General features: G+C 35.7%; 1 long non-coding RNA gene across 3 annotated transcripts in view; it reads left to right on the top strand.

Annotated features, from left to right (window-relative positions):
* The window catches only part of LOC102153070, a 182,183-nt gene that overhangs the window by 162,182 nt on the left and 5,171 nt on the right, over positions 1–14,830 (top strand). Inside the window, exon 19 of one of the 3 annotated variants that reach the window (XR_005353902.1) lies at positions 2,736–3,037. The exons of the other annotated variants lie outside the window; for them this stretch is intronic. This is a non-coding gene — a long non-coding RNA (uncharacterized LOC102153070). Of the gene's footprint in view, positions 1–2,735; positions 3,038–14,830 lie in introns of those variants that run through there. 3 annotated transcript variants of the gene reach the window in all.

Raw genomic sequence — 14,830 nt, 5'->3', positions numbered from 1 at the left:
GGGGAGGGAGGAAGGGAGAGCATCTTCGGGGGGACAAAGGGAGTAGAGAGCTGAGATGTGGCTGGATCCCATGACTCTGGGATCATGACCTGAGCCAAACACAGACACTTAACTGACTGAGCTACCCAGACAACCCAACAAAAACCTTTTTTAAATGAGAGAAAAATCAAAACCAAAATAAAAAAAAAAAATACCTGGAAAATGACATAGAAGCAGTTATATAGCTAAACTTTGGAAAATTCTCTGCCTTTATACTAAAAAGAAATAATAATTAAAAAATGAAGTATCTCAAGGAGATAGAAAGGAACAATAAACATCAATAATATTGTAATAACATGGTATGGTGACACATGGTAACTACGCTCGTCATGGTGAGCATTGTGTAATGTAGAGAATTGTCGAATCGATATGCTGTGCCCCTAAAACTAACCAGCAACGTATGTCAGGTACACTTCAAGAATAACAATTAAAAATAGCATCTGAAACAGCAGCAGCCACAGTGACAGAAATGGCCAGTCAGTCCCAGGGTAGTCAGGAGCTCCTGAAGTGAGAAGTGGGCAGGGGGAAGGTGGCAGATGCCAGAAGGAGGAGAGCCCAGCATCCGAAGCAGGCCCGGGGGAGGCACAGACAGGGGTGGAGCAGGAGCAGGACTTCCAGGGCAAGCAGTTGGGGAGACTTTATGATCTCTGAAAAGAAAATGAAGACCTTGTTTAGCCTCTTTACTGTGGTTCCAGGAAGATGTTGCATTTCTTAGCCTCTCTTTTTATCTCTAAACTGGTCTTTTCCTTTACTAGGTTTTCCCCTTTTCTGGTTTCCCCAAAGACCCATCAGGTCCTCCCTGCTTCCTGAAGTGATGCTGTGTTCCCTTGTATGCATGGCCTTCCTTTTTGCATCCTCAACATCTTGCCCTTTATAATAATAGAAAAGGGTCAATAAAACAAAACAAAACAAAACAAAAAACTATGGGCAAATAAAAATTAAAAACAACAAAATAATTTTTTTTTTTTGAGAGTGAGAGAAAGAGAGCACGTGAGTGAAAAGAGGGAGAGAGAGAATCTTAAGCAGGCTCCATGCTCAGCAGGGGCTCTATCTCATGACCCTGAGCCATGATCCGAGCAGAAATCAAGAGTCACAGGCTTAACTAAGTCACCCGGATGCCTCAGCAACAAAATAATTCTCAGAAAAGTAGAAGGATCATAAGTACTAAGAGAAGAGCAAAAATTAATAAATTAGAAAGTGGAAAAATATAGGACTACTAAATAAATCCAAGAATGAGTTATTTAAAAATTGGGTAAACAGATAATTGTATCAAGGAGAAATAAGAGGAGAAAGCACAAATACACAAATAAGAATTGAGAAAGAGGAAATAACAACAGATTGGAAAGTCTAGAAGGACTACATGATGTTACTTAACTTTATTCAAGTAACTTTGCAAATCTTGATAAAAATAGGAGATTTTTCTAGGAAAAGATATATTTGCAAAGCAACCCTTCCCCAAAGGTAAATAGTTCAACTGTCATAAAAGATAGGAAAGAATTTATATTATTTAACTACCCTCTCCATTCTAAAGCATTAGGCCAAGATTATTTCTTAGTGTATGGAGCAGAAAACTAAACTTTATTGGAGTGCTCTAGAGCATAGAAAAAGAAACTAAATTTCTAAATTGTTTAATCAACTTAGCATAACTTTTATAACCAAATCTGACAGCAAATAGCACTAAAAATGAATTAAAAATTACTGAATATAAATTAAATAAATTCTACCATAGAAAGGGAAAAAATCTTAATACAATGGAGAAATGCTAAAAGAAATACTAAACTCTCAAGCATTTCCAGTTATGTTGGGACAAGACAAATACGGCATCATACCTATTATTTAAGATCGTGCTAGAAGTACTAGTTAACTTATTAAATAAAAGAATAGGAATACAAGTGTTAAGGTCAGAGTAAAATGATAATTATTATAGAAGATTTGATAGCACTGTATATACTGTCTATTTGTAAAACGTGAGATCCAGCTGAAACATTAGTAGCATTCACTTATCATATGATAAACAATTAAAATATATAGTAGAAAAAAGGCCCCATGACTCCACCTAAAACAGCAATGAGAGAGAAAATAATTAGGAATAAAATTAACAAGAAACATGTGAGATGTGTGTGTTTAGACAGAGTAAACCTCATGTTTTGGGAAAATGAAGAAAAAAAAAAGAAACAAACCCCGACATGATTATCGGTGCGGGAAATAGGTCTGGAAGTGTCCTAAAGAACCTTATAAAAGTCACTGGCTCTGGGAAGAGGTGCCCAAATGTTGACATCATTTTGTCTTTTTGAGTCATTTACCATGTTCGCATATTACCTATACAATTAATACATGAATTTTATTTTTCTTTTATGCAAGTCATATGATCCTGCACAGTTACTAAATTTTAACCACAACTTGGTTTAAGCTTCCCTTACATCAAAGCAAACAGATAGTTAAGAAGGTAGTAATTGAACAAATAACCGACAAAATCATGATCATTTTACATGATTTATATGAGTCAAAAGGAAAGACATACCAGTTTCTTAAGGAAAGAAAAGCTTACCCTGGTTTATGTTTGAAAGAAACTACGCATTCATTTTTTCAGAGTCATAATCAATGTCCCCTACACACTCCTGTGCTTAGACCAGGTAAGAGTGTGGCAAAGAGTGTACTCTTGTCACCAAAGTCTATCTTACTTTTGCACAATACAGGATCATCAACAGGAAGATGCAGCCTCGCCAGGAGCCACATATCCCAGCGCTCCCTGCAACAAAGTAGGACCGTTCATTTAATTCCTACCAATGGAAAGGGAGCATAAGATTCTGAGTGCTATTTTCTGGCTAAGGGTTTTAACCAGGTTCTCCCTCAGCTCCTATGGTTGGATGCAGATGATGATGAAGAACTAGGGCATGACCGAGCCACAGAACATTCACAAATCATTGCATGGATGAAAATTGTGCACCCACCAGAAGCACCCACTGTGGACTGTTATGTGGATGAGAAATAAATTTCTGCTGTGTTTGAGACACTTACAGATGTTTGGGTCTGTGTGTTACAGTAGAGTAGCCTACCCTAGTCAAAGAGATTTCCATTTTGTTTTTCTCAGCAAGGCTCAGTGCAGGTCTAGGGTACAACACCAATGTACAGTTCAGTAAAAATAGGTATTTACAAAATAATGTACTTTGGTGTTTATGGCTTTCCAGTGCTGTAGTGCGAACTAAGTAAATCAGTTAGACTAGAGAATTATTTCTTTTCGATGTTTCTTTGCATAAATACATTTTTCTCTCAATAGGGTTTTTGATAAATATAGGACAAGAAATAGTTGAATATTTATTCAATGTTTATTCTCTGACAGAGGCTTGCAATCCAGGTATTCTGTTCTGCAGATCAAGAGAAATGCAGTTTATTTATTAAAGTGAAGTAAATGATAGAGATGATATATTTATTGTGAAAATTGAGGATGCAAACCAGGACTCTTGTGCAAATAGATAGTTAAGGCTCTGGGCATGGCGGCTGGCCACACTGATATTGGTAGACTGTTCCAGGACCGCCTTTAGGTATAAATAAATGAGTAGATACACAGATGATAGATGATGATAGATAGATAGATGATAGATAGATAGATAGATAGATAGATAGATAGGTAGATAGATAGATGATAGATAGATTAGTCTATCATCCTCCAAAGTATATGACTAAATACCAAATCCTCAAAGGTTGGTAACTTAAAACATAGCTGAGTTGTTTTCCACTTGCATATGTTTTAAAGTAGACGCCATGATATGTCACCCAAGGCCGTTTAAAATCTAAAAACTGTATTCACATCACATTTGGTTTAGTTGAATAAGAGAACCCACCAATATGAGTTGGTTGCTTTCAGTGTCCTAATGAATTGACCTGCTGTTTGGTAATATCAGAAGGAGAGAAATGCTAGTATGCCAAATGTGTTTGGAACTACCCACTGGAGTGGCATAAAACAGTCATTACATCTGTTTATAATATGCATTCGATAATTCTGATATTTCAAGATTTGGGGGGGTGAGGCATATGGTATCTATTATTTCTACCTATTATTATTTTTTATAACCATCACTTCTAGTTTTGCAATCTTATTCTTTTCCTTTAGTTTTCTCTTTTTTATTTGATCTTATTTGTTATTATCTCTTTAATGATCTTAATTTTTATAAATCTGTAATATCTTTTATGAAGTTGTTCTATTTTCTCCCCACTTTATCTATAGTCTATTAATATCCTGAAATTTCAGGCAGCCTTTCTTAGGGTTATTTAGTTCTAATTAGTTTTAGACTTTTGTTTTGATTCTCCTCTGGATAGGGTTGTTTCTCTCTCCTTCTCCCTCCCTCTATTAATCCATTTCTTGCTTACGGTTTCTTCCTCCAAGTCCCTCCTCCATCCTGGGACTTCTGCTCCAGCACCATGATTCATATCATTGTAGCTGCTGTGATCAGAGAGGAGCCACCAGCACCCCTGGACAGAAACAAGAACCAGCCTGGAGTGGGGGGTTAGCTGGGACCATGGAAGGAATGGGTCCCGCAGCACCATGAACCACTAGAGGCACACAGTCACTGCCAGATGCCAGTGAAGCAGAGATAGGAGGCCAGATACCCTCGTTTTTCCTTTTCTCCCATTCTACAGTTTCTTGTTTTTGCTTCTCACTGGCCCAACCTAGCCAAGGCCAGCTGTCAAGGGAGTCTGGGAATTGTGGCTACCTGCAATATAGACAGAAGTAAGGCAGGGAATACTTTTGAGTGCAAACCAATGACCATCATACCTACCTTACCCTACCCTACATACATACCCACTAGTCCTTGGTGGTTTCTCTTCCACTTCAAGTCCACAGAGTTCTCTGATTTTTAGTTAATTTGGTTCCATTATTTAATTGTTTTCCCTAAAATTGCTTTTTTATAACTGCTATGTTTGCAGTGGGGTGGCAATGGGAGAATATGACCTCAAAGCATGAAATCACAACATGGGCTTGACCAGAGATATCATATTCTCTCTTTAGCCCTGGTGTTTCACTTTATTAGTATTTTTTTAGGCAGGATTGCTGAGTGAAAAGTCCATAGGCTTTAGTACAGTCAGATCTGGATCTGGGTTTTAGCTTCACATTAATTGTGTGATTATTTTTGGACAGGCTACTTAATAAGTTTCCTTATCTATAAGATGGGAATGATAATACAGGCCTTAAGATTTGTTTAATAATTAAATAGAAGAGAATATCCAAATTGCTATATTGTGAGCTAGGTATTCAGTGAGTTCTCCATACATAGTTATTGCTATGACTATTATCATCATAATAAGGTTCCACCTCATTCCTAGTTAAATGAAAGTGCTATTAGCCTTGATGTGTGTTTTCTGATATATAACTTTCATCTTGTTTTATCAGGAGACATTGATGAGTAGGACTTAACAATAGAATGAGCTATAGCCAGTCATGTATCAAACATAATGTATTTTTTTTGTTTGTTTTCAGTATAATGCATATGTTTAGGATTAGCAGGGCACCTATACCTGCCATGGTTTTATCAACTGAACTTATATATCTCACAATATGTTCGTAATTATAGCCCAGAGAAAGTTTTAAAAGAAAAACAAGATTCATGCAGATTACATTTCAATGCAGATGAATTCCCAAAACCAAAGTTTTAAATCTCAGTGCGTAACACTTCACAACTATAAGGATCCTCATTGTGAAAATAAAATGTTAATATTTTAATCTTTTAGAGACCTTTTGCAAATGTTTGACTAATACATTTCTGTTTTACAGCCTCTGAGCACCAGAGTTTGGTGAGGAAATTTTTTCTTACTCTACAAGTCATAACTAATGCTGACATATACAATCTAAAGGGAAGTGCAGTTTTCCTACACTTTTCTCTTCCATCTCATTTTGAAACCTCATCAAAAAGTTTCAGACTCTTTTTGTGATTTCTAACAAAGAATGGCTCATTTAACATTTTGACCTCTGTTGCTCAACTGTTCTCCTTCAGAGGGTGTCTTCTTTAATGGGTTGGTTTTACATAAAAAGGATTTGACTATATTCAATATTATAACAAACATCAATTAACATATTTGTTGGGTTTTTATGCTGCCAAATCCTTGGTTACACTGTTTCCCTTTCCAAGCTTGTTTTGGCATTGTCAAAACTATGTCTGAGCTACCCAGACTCTTTCCTAACTTCAGGACCCAATTGCTTGGTTCCAGTATCAGGAGGCAATGAGTCATTAGAGCTCATCAGACTTCATAGGGCCACATATGTGATGTGGAAGTTAGAAAGCTGTTTCATTGCCCAATATCTATCCTGTCTCATTTGATTCACATTTTCAGTTTGATTACAGTCAACTTATACCATTTTCTACATCGCTAATGGAAATATTCAATACAAAGGCTGAAATGAGACTATGTGGTAACTGTCCTTCTACTTTTACCAACATGAGAGATCCTTTATTACTGAATGTTCTGGAAGGCTGAAATATTTACCAGTGCAAATATAAATAATTACGATGGTTGCAAGTGTATTCCTGGGCAATGAGAAATTCAGTTTGTCCTTGTCAAAATAAAAACAAAAGAACAAAACATCAGTTGGTTGGAACCTTTGTGTTAGTGGAAAGCGTTCATCAGAGATTAATTGGAAAGGAAGCTAATTAGAAAATAGTTTAACTGCATCAGTTTTGCATTGATCTGACTGTAATAAGTGTCTTTTTGTGTAGCTATAAGAATGGTGGCAGTTGTCTTAAGGTCAAAAAATCCACAGGGAGTTTGTTGGAAGTAGTATGAAGGGACATCATAGAGAAAGGAAACAAAAGGGAGTGATTGATGATGTGTTGAGGCCTTCATTGTGTGAGAATAATCTAAAAGTTTTAGTATTATTTTCAGCACTGTTTTAAAATGTTTTTCTTATAAAGTAGAGCTAAGTATAAAATGTAAGGACCCCATAATATTTGGTTCATTGTTTGAAATGAAACGAGAGCCTTAGTTGCTATGTCAAAACCCACATAAATGCTTATTATCAAGATATATTCTCAGAATACTGAGAAATTGACCCATATGAAAAATGGTGAATGTTAAAAAATATCAACTTTAGAAAGGCCACATTATTTCAAAACACAGATTTCATGTTAGACTATCAATCAAAAAGAAGAGCTGAAAATCTAGTGTGCGGCTATGTAACAACATTGGAAAGCTATGGAATATACTTCACATTTATTATACCAGAAAAACAAATAAAAATCATAGGAATATATAAAAAAAATCAGGATGATCTATTTTCTTTAATCTTAAGAAGTATCTTATGTTTATATGTCTTATTAGTAACTGCAAGGTACTATGCATATCTCTGTGCCACACACTGTGTTTTCCAAGCTACATTATGTTGTTGTCTGATGTATCCAAATTAGGGAGAAACTGATGGGAAAAAATACAAAGAAAAAAGCCCCATGGACAAATTGCTTGCTTATAAATGACGACCTTTGCATTAGGAAATCACATGAATGATGAACATGATAATTAGGTGAGCCTACAAAGTAATGAGAATAATTCTATAGGATAAACACACACACTGGTATTAGTATTTTTTGGTCATTTCTAAATTAAGGGATCACCCAATTCTTTTAAATTCAATAACAGGTAAAAATACCCAAGTAAGAAACAAGAAGGAAGGAGAAAAGCAATCCCCACTGTATATTAATTAGGGCTTGCCACACAACGCTATTGTGGAAATGTGAGGGAAAGGTCTGTTATTATTGCTTTTATTTTGACTAGGCTCAAAAGATCCATTTGTGAGAACTTGCTCTAAAGTCTCAACCTGTTGATGGACAGGCATCCTCTCCCAAGGTAATAAGGAAGCTATTTTAGCAACTCTTATATTTTTGGAAAACTCCGTGTTTGTTGTAATTTGATCCTAACTGCAACCTATATCTCACCTACATTTATCAACGCCAAGCCACAGAAATGCCTGGAAGGGCCAGAATGCTTGTAGCTTGTGCTATGCATTTGTGGTATTTTGGCTGCTTCACTATAAAAATATTATGACACAGAAAATACATTCTGATTCCATGTAGCAACTCAACCCACAAACATGAAGCTGAATGTTGGTTTTATTATCCTTAACTAATTTGTATTTCCTTGAGAGTAGAAAGCAACGGTAAATTCAAGGATTTGTGTAAGTGTGCTTCGGGAAAAAAAGCGCCTTCAGAATCAAGTCTCAATATTTTGTTTCCTTTTCTATAATATCAATGTTTTCTTCCTATCATGTCCTAATCATCTGAATTTATTTTAAGGAGTTTTATTTTATCAACTACTTACGACGTTTCTAAGTAATGGTGGCAACTCTTCTCTATAGTAGATAAAATAGTAAAAAATTCCAAAAACTATTCAGAAATGCCAAATAATTTTCACCATAGAAAAGAGGAAAGATACTGCTTTGACTTACAGAGGCAGGTATTTCTTCATTTACTCATTTAGTGCATTTTGTTGTTACAAATTTGAGGGCAAACAGCTTCTACTGGAAATTGAAGGATCAAAGATAAATAAGCCTTGGTCCACACCATTGGAAAGGCCCGTGGAGGGAAACAGACATTGATGTAAATGCAGTAATAATAAGGAGATGAATGCTTTAAAATAGTATAAGGTTACATCTGTCCTTTTAAAGTCGGATATTCTCACATTAAACTATAGATTTTGAGCTATTGAGCTATCTTTCCATTATACTATCCAGGTTCTTTGCGTACTTTCCCAATAGCTTTCACTATCAATATCTCCAATAACTATTGGAGAATGTCTCATGATGTATAAAACAAGCTTTTTTTGAGTAAGGAATCACCTGTCCCAGTGGTAACTTTATTATTTTGGCTAAAGGCAAAAAGGATTCATTCCAACACCTCTTCTCTGCTGCTTGTTGTGAACTGATCTATTTTCTTTTCTTTTTTTTCTGATCTATTTTCATGATAAAAAAACCAAAACAGAACAATGAAATAAAACGTGTCACAGACAAAGGAAGCTCAACTGTGTGTACTTACCTTTTTCGTTATTGTTAACCATCGTTGAGAAATGTTATTAGGGGCCCTGTTTCTCCATTATAGCCCTGTAGGAGACCTATCAGGCTCTCAAAATGCTTTGGATTTAGGAACTGTTTTAATGTGATATTTTAGACATGACTATCGATATAAATAGATATATGTCTATTAATTCAAATTACCTTTTGTGAAATAATTAAGTGATTTGCCCTTTATCGTAGAACTTAGCCATGTATTCCCCACCTTTCTTTGCATCCCCTGAAGGGATATGTTGATTAATCTGGTACCTGGGATTTTTCCAATGATGGCTGTGTTTACGAAATACGTAAGGAATATGCCTGAGGTGTGAGATACTTAAACTTTGTCATGATGTGCCCTAATTCACCTTGCACCTATAAGGAGGAGGGAAATCTTGTGGGGAAACAATTAAGAAAGGTATATTTCTGATTCTATTTTCATGGAAGAAACAAGAATACTAATGTTCGGGTGTTCAGATTTATTATAGTATACATCAGGTGATCAGAGGGTGACCTTGGATAGTTACTAAATTTTCCTATGTCTAGGTTTCTTTATCCATACTATTGGGATTACAAGTAGCCTGATTTTATGTTCAGTGAGTCTCTCACTTAAACCTGTGATAAGTGCTATGTAAATATCATTGTAATATTTTGCAAGTCCACTGCTCAAATATATAATTACAGAATTTAAATCTCCTTTAGAGGATCCTCTGTGCACCCAATATTTCTACAGCTGGAGTTAAATACCAACTCAGTCCAATCCTTTTAATGCTTTTGTTTTTTTAATGATTAATAACATTTTTCTATTACAACTCTTTCTCTCACTTTAAGAGTTGTACAAAGAACTTAAAAGAAATTCAAATTTGGAAAAGCTACCTCTACCCACATCCAGGGAAGAGGGATTCTAGTTTCCAGTCCAGCATGTAAGGGGCACAGAAGTTACCACTCATCTTAACAAGTCTAAAGCTGAACTAACTGAAAAACCAATGACGCAGATCTGTCCAAGAAATGAGATCATAGGGCAAATTGCTGCTCCCAAAATTGAAGAGACAGATGGAGGATACAGAGAATCTCAACTTACAAGAGCAGAAACCTCCCCAGAAACACATGCCAGGATAGGAAAACTTGAAATGTAATTGACAAATTGCTGAAGCCTCAATGTGGATGAGTCTGCAAGTTAAAAATTCAGGAGGATCCAGTCATCAGAGGGCTCTTTTGTTAATTTTACCTCCAGGAGCAACATCAGGTCCTTACAGTGAATATCAGAGAAGAATCTTCTCATGACTCCAGCAGGATAATGGGGAAAGGAACCATTTTGAAATATGTTCCAGCACTGTGTTCTTAACAAGGCAATCCCTCAGGAAAAACTGTTGTACCACGGCCTACCTAACCTGCTGGGGTTTTATCAGAACCTGGGCTACCTGGGAGAAGAGAGATACCCAAATCTAGTGAGCAATAGCCTTCTACATGGGAGAAGGAAAATACCCAATCCAGCTCCATGTTGGGAAAGAAAGGGATATGCACACTCTACCTCTCATCCAAGTTTTCTGTCCCACCTAAGGGAAAAAAGAAAACTTGAGAAGCATTAGTGAAGTTCAAAGTCCAGGAGCACAGGCTCACCAAAAGATTGAGACCTAATCATGGACAATAGAATACTTCCTCTTCCCTCACATCTTAACACTTCTATAAAAAAAAAAAAAAAAAAGTTTAGCATGTTTTAAAGACACCCATTGGTGAGAAGACCCTATGCATGGGCCATGCAGGACTTGATAGGGAATGAGGTTGGAATGACATGGGGTCCAGTGTATGCAGGCTTTTAAGGTTGGGATAAGGAACTTGGATTTTATTCTAATTTGTATTGGAAGACCCAAGAGATTTTTAGCAGGAAGATAATTTGATCTGATTTGTCTTTTAAGAAGGAGACTACTGTGCAGAGAACAGAATGAAATGGAATCTGAGTAGGGCCAGAGAGATCTTCTAAGAGTCCATGGCAGTAGTCAAGGAGATAGCGCTGTGGACCTGGATAGCAATAATAGAAGTAGCGAGAAGCTGTCCAATTCAGAAGATATTTAAATTTATAGATGATAAGATGTGCTGAAGAATTAGATGTGAGAGATGATAGAAAGAAATCAGTGATAGCCAGTGATATTTTGGACTAAGTAACTTTGTGAAGATGTAGTATTTTTCTTAGAAGGAGATTATAGAAGAAGAACCAGATTTGGGGGATCAATAGTAGACCAGAATTCTGTTGGACCTCTTAAGTATGAGGTACTTATTAAACAATCAGTGGGTAAAGAATTAGCTGACACTTTCTATGCACAATGAATTTTTTAAGTGCTCTCTATATACTAGCTTATTTACTCTTCACAGCAACTTTGCAACAAAAGTACTGTTATCATCATTGCCTCCATTTTAAGAATTAATACTTTAACAAGGTTTAACACTTACCCAACTGACCATAATAAGTGGAAGAGTTCTGGTTTGGGCAGTCTGTGTTCTTAAATATTATAACATGTTAGATAGGTGTGCCAACCAGTCATTAAGGAAAGGCAAATGCTATTCTTCTTACTAAAAAGAATAGGCTAATAAATGTGATAATTTTATATAGAGAAGAGATCCTTTAAAGAATATTGAATTACCAGGGTGCCTGGGTGGCTTAGTTGGTTAAGCATCTACCTTTGGCTCAGGTCATGATCTCAGGGTTCTGGGATCAAGAAATAGAAAAGTGAAATATGTTACTATCCCTTTCACATATGAAATATATTTAGCTTTAGTACTACAAGTCAAAAAGGCAAAAAAAATTATATAATTCAACTTTCTTGAATATTGTAATGAAAACTATAAGATTTTAAAACAATATATCACATTGCAATATTATCTGCTGTGACCTTGTAGAGTTTATTCTAAGAAGCAAACTTGTATAACATGAGGAAAGCCATCAGTAGAATCCCATGCATTAGCAGGAAAAAGAAAAAAAACATGTTATTAGACAACAATCATTAAAAAGTTGAAGTGATCACATATTTGTGTATGGTTTTATATATATAAAGAATGTCCTTAACATTCAAAACCGGGGAGATGGAAGTCTGAGTGGGTGAGAAATATGGATGGTTCAATCTAATAAAATCAGAATTCAAGATGATGAAGGTTCTCATATATTAAGCTATTGAGTTTGGATTTTGCTCTGGGAGGTAAAGTAGAGACAATGATGGGCCTATTATAAGTGGGGAGGTCTAGGAAAAGAATAGAGGTAGTCCTCAGTGAGTAGTTAAACCAAACAGGTAACAACTCATGGGACTGGAACAGACCTGCTTACCCTGAAAGGTGAAAGGTTTATAGCTCAAAGAATGGTTAGTATCACAGGTTAGGCTAAAGTTAACAATATTCCAGAGATTAAGGTCCAGGCAGTTAAAAACTGCCTAAAGTAAGTAAATTACTTTATATTTTACTCCGATGAAAAGTCTTATTTCCACTTTAGATTGGCTAAAAGGAATTAATGAAATGGGGTGCCAGAAAGTAGGATGGATACTTAAGAAGACACAAATTCATTGTTCCTGATACCTCAATACTTTGATATGTATTTTAAAAAACAAAAAACAAACAAAAAAAAACAATAAAAAATTTTGAGAAATTAATAAAAACTAAACTAAATAGATATGTTGAATCAGAATGCACACTGGACTGAAAGCCAACTATTGATTGATTAGCTAAGTAGATTTCCATATTGCTGCCAGGATCCTGGAAGCAGGTAGTGCACTTAATCCTTTCCGACCATGAAAAGAAGTCCATGTTATTTGGTATAATATAAATGTGAAACATAGACTGGGGTCTGTTGGAATGGAAATAATTTCTTCTGATACTCAAATTGGGATTCCATTTCTTGTTCACCAACTTCATTTTCCTTCAAGGGAGAGATAGCAAGATAATACAATGGTTCTTGCCTTCCCTCCTCTGCCTTCACCAGGCATACACACACACAGAAATACATCACACCAGCAAAAAGTTAATTGGCTTATCAGTATTCAAACTCTGATTTAGTGAAATATTTAGACTTCAGACACATATTCTCCATATAAAGGAAGAAAATTTGGAAATCTTTTCTTTCAAATTTAATATGTCTTCAACTCAATGATAAAGATTTCCCAACAAATGCCATCTGTTCTAGAGTAGCATAGTGATCTCTTAACTTTTCCTTCCTCCATTGGTTTATTTCTTTTATTTTTTAAAGATTTATTTATTTGAGAGAGAGTTGGGGGTGCGAAGAAGAGGGGGGAGAAGCAGACTTCCCACTGAATGCGGAGCCTAACAAGGGACTCGCCCTCATCACTTGGAGATCATGACCTGAGCAGATATCAAGAGTGGGATGCTTAACTGACTGAGCCACTCAGATACCCCTCCATTAGTTTATTTCTTTTTGTTGTTGTTGTTGTCGGTAGATTCTTTTTAAAAACATTTTTTAAATTAAATTTGCCAACATATAGTATAACACACACACACACACACACACACACACACAGTTTACAATATACACAATATATAGTATAATACCCAGTGCTCATCACATCAAATGCCCATCACCCAGTTACCCCATTCCCCCCATCCATCTCCCCTTCTGCAACCCTTTGTTTATTTTCCAGGGTTAGGAGTCTCTCATAGTTTGTCTTCCTTTCTAATTTTTCCCCACAAGTTCACTCCTTTCCTTTATGGTCCCTTTTACTATTTCATATGTTCTACATATGAATGAAACCATATGATAATTGTCTTTTTCTTACTGACTTACTTCAGCATAATCCCCTCCAGTTCCATCCACATCAATGTAAATGGTAGGTATTCATCCTTTCTGATGGCTAATATTCCATTGTATATATAATCCACATCTTCTCTATCCATTCATCTGTCGATGGACATCTTGGTTCCTTCCACAGTCTGGCTGTTGTGGACATTGTTACTGTGAACATTGGGGTGCAGGTGTCTTGGCATTTCACTACCTCTGTATCTTTGGGATAAATATCTAATAATGCAATTGCTGGGTTGTAGGGTAGCTCTCTGGTTTATTTCTAGTATAACCACTTTTCTGTGTAGTAAGAAAGGTCATAAATGAATTTGAAAAAACGTAAATGGATTTTGTGTTCTTTATAATTATTGGCTAAAGTCGCCTGAATTAAAGATGTCACTGGAAGAACAGACCCTCCTGCCTTAACTCTCTCTCATTCCTTTACCTGAGCAACTGGATAAAGGAAATAAATTCTATAGCAGGAACTACTGCTTATAGAGATGTAAAGTGAGATAGGGGAATGATTATTAAATTGACTTTGAATTTCAAATATTTTAATTTCAATTCCAGATGTTTATATAACTAATGAAATACATAGTTTTGTTATTTGTCATGGAAATCTAATGGAGCTGTTTTCTTTTGCTTCACTAAAATTTAGGATTATTGTCTAGAAATAAGAGATGGAAACTAAAACTTTGTACATAATAATATAAAGCATTATAGTTATTGTTCACAAAGCTATCTGTATTGATTTTATTATATTTTCACAAGAAAATGCTTCTCTCTTTTAGTGTGGATTTAGACTGCAATATTTTTTAAATTATTGTTTATCCTTGGGAGGGATTAATGTGTGTGTGTGTTTATTCTGGTATCCGTGGAGACCTGGTGCCATAGGAAAAATTCAAGAATATATTATTCAAGAGCCTTTGGATTGTGACAGGAAATCAACTTAAATTGGCCTAAGTTAAAACAAAACTTGGTTTCCA

This window comes from Canis lupus, chromosome 1 (genome assembly GCF_011100685.1).
Source record: "Canis lupus familiaris isolate Mischka breed German Shepherd chromosome 1, alternate assembly UU_Cfam_GSD_1.0, whole genome shotgun sequence".
NCBI lineage: Eukaryota > Metazoa > Chordata > Mammalia > Carnivora > Canidae > Canis > Canis lupus.
Note: the sequence above shows the minus strand (reverse complement) of the source record. Positions and strands in the feature narration are given on the sequence as shown.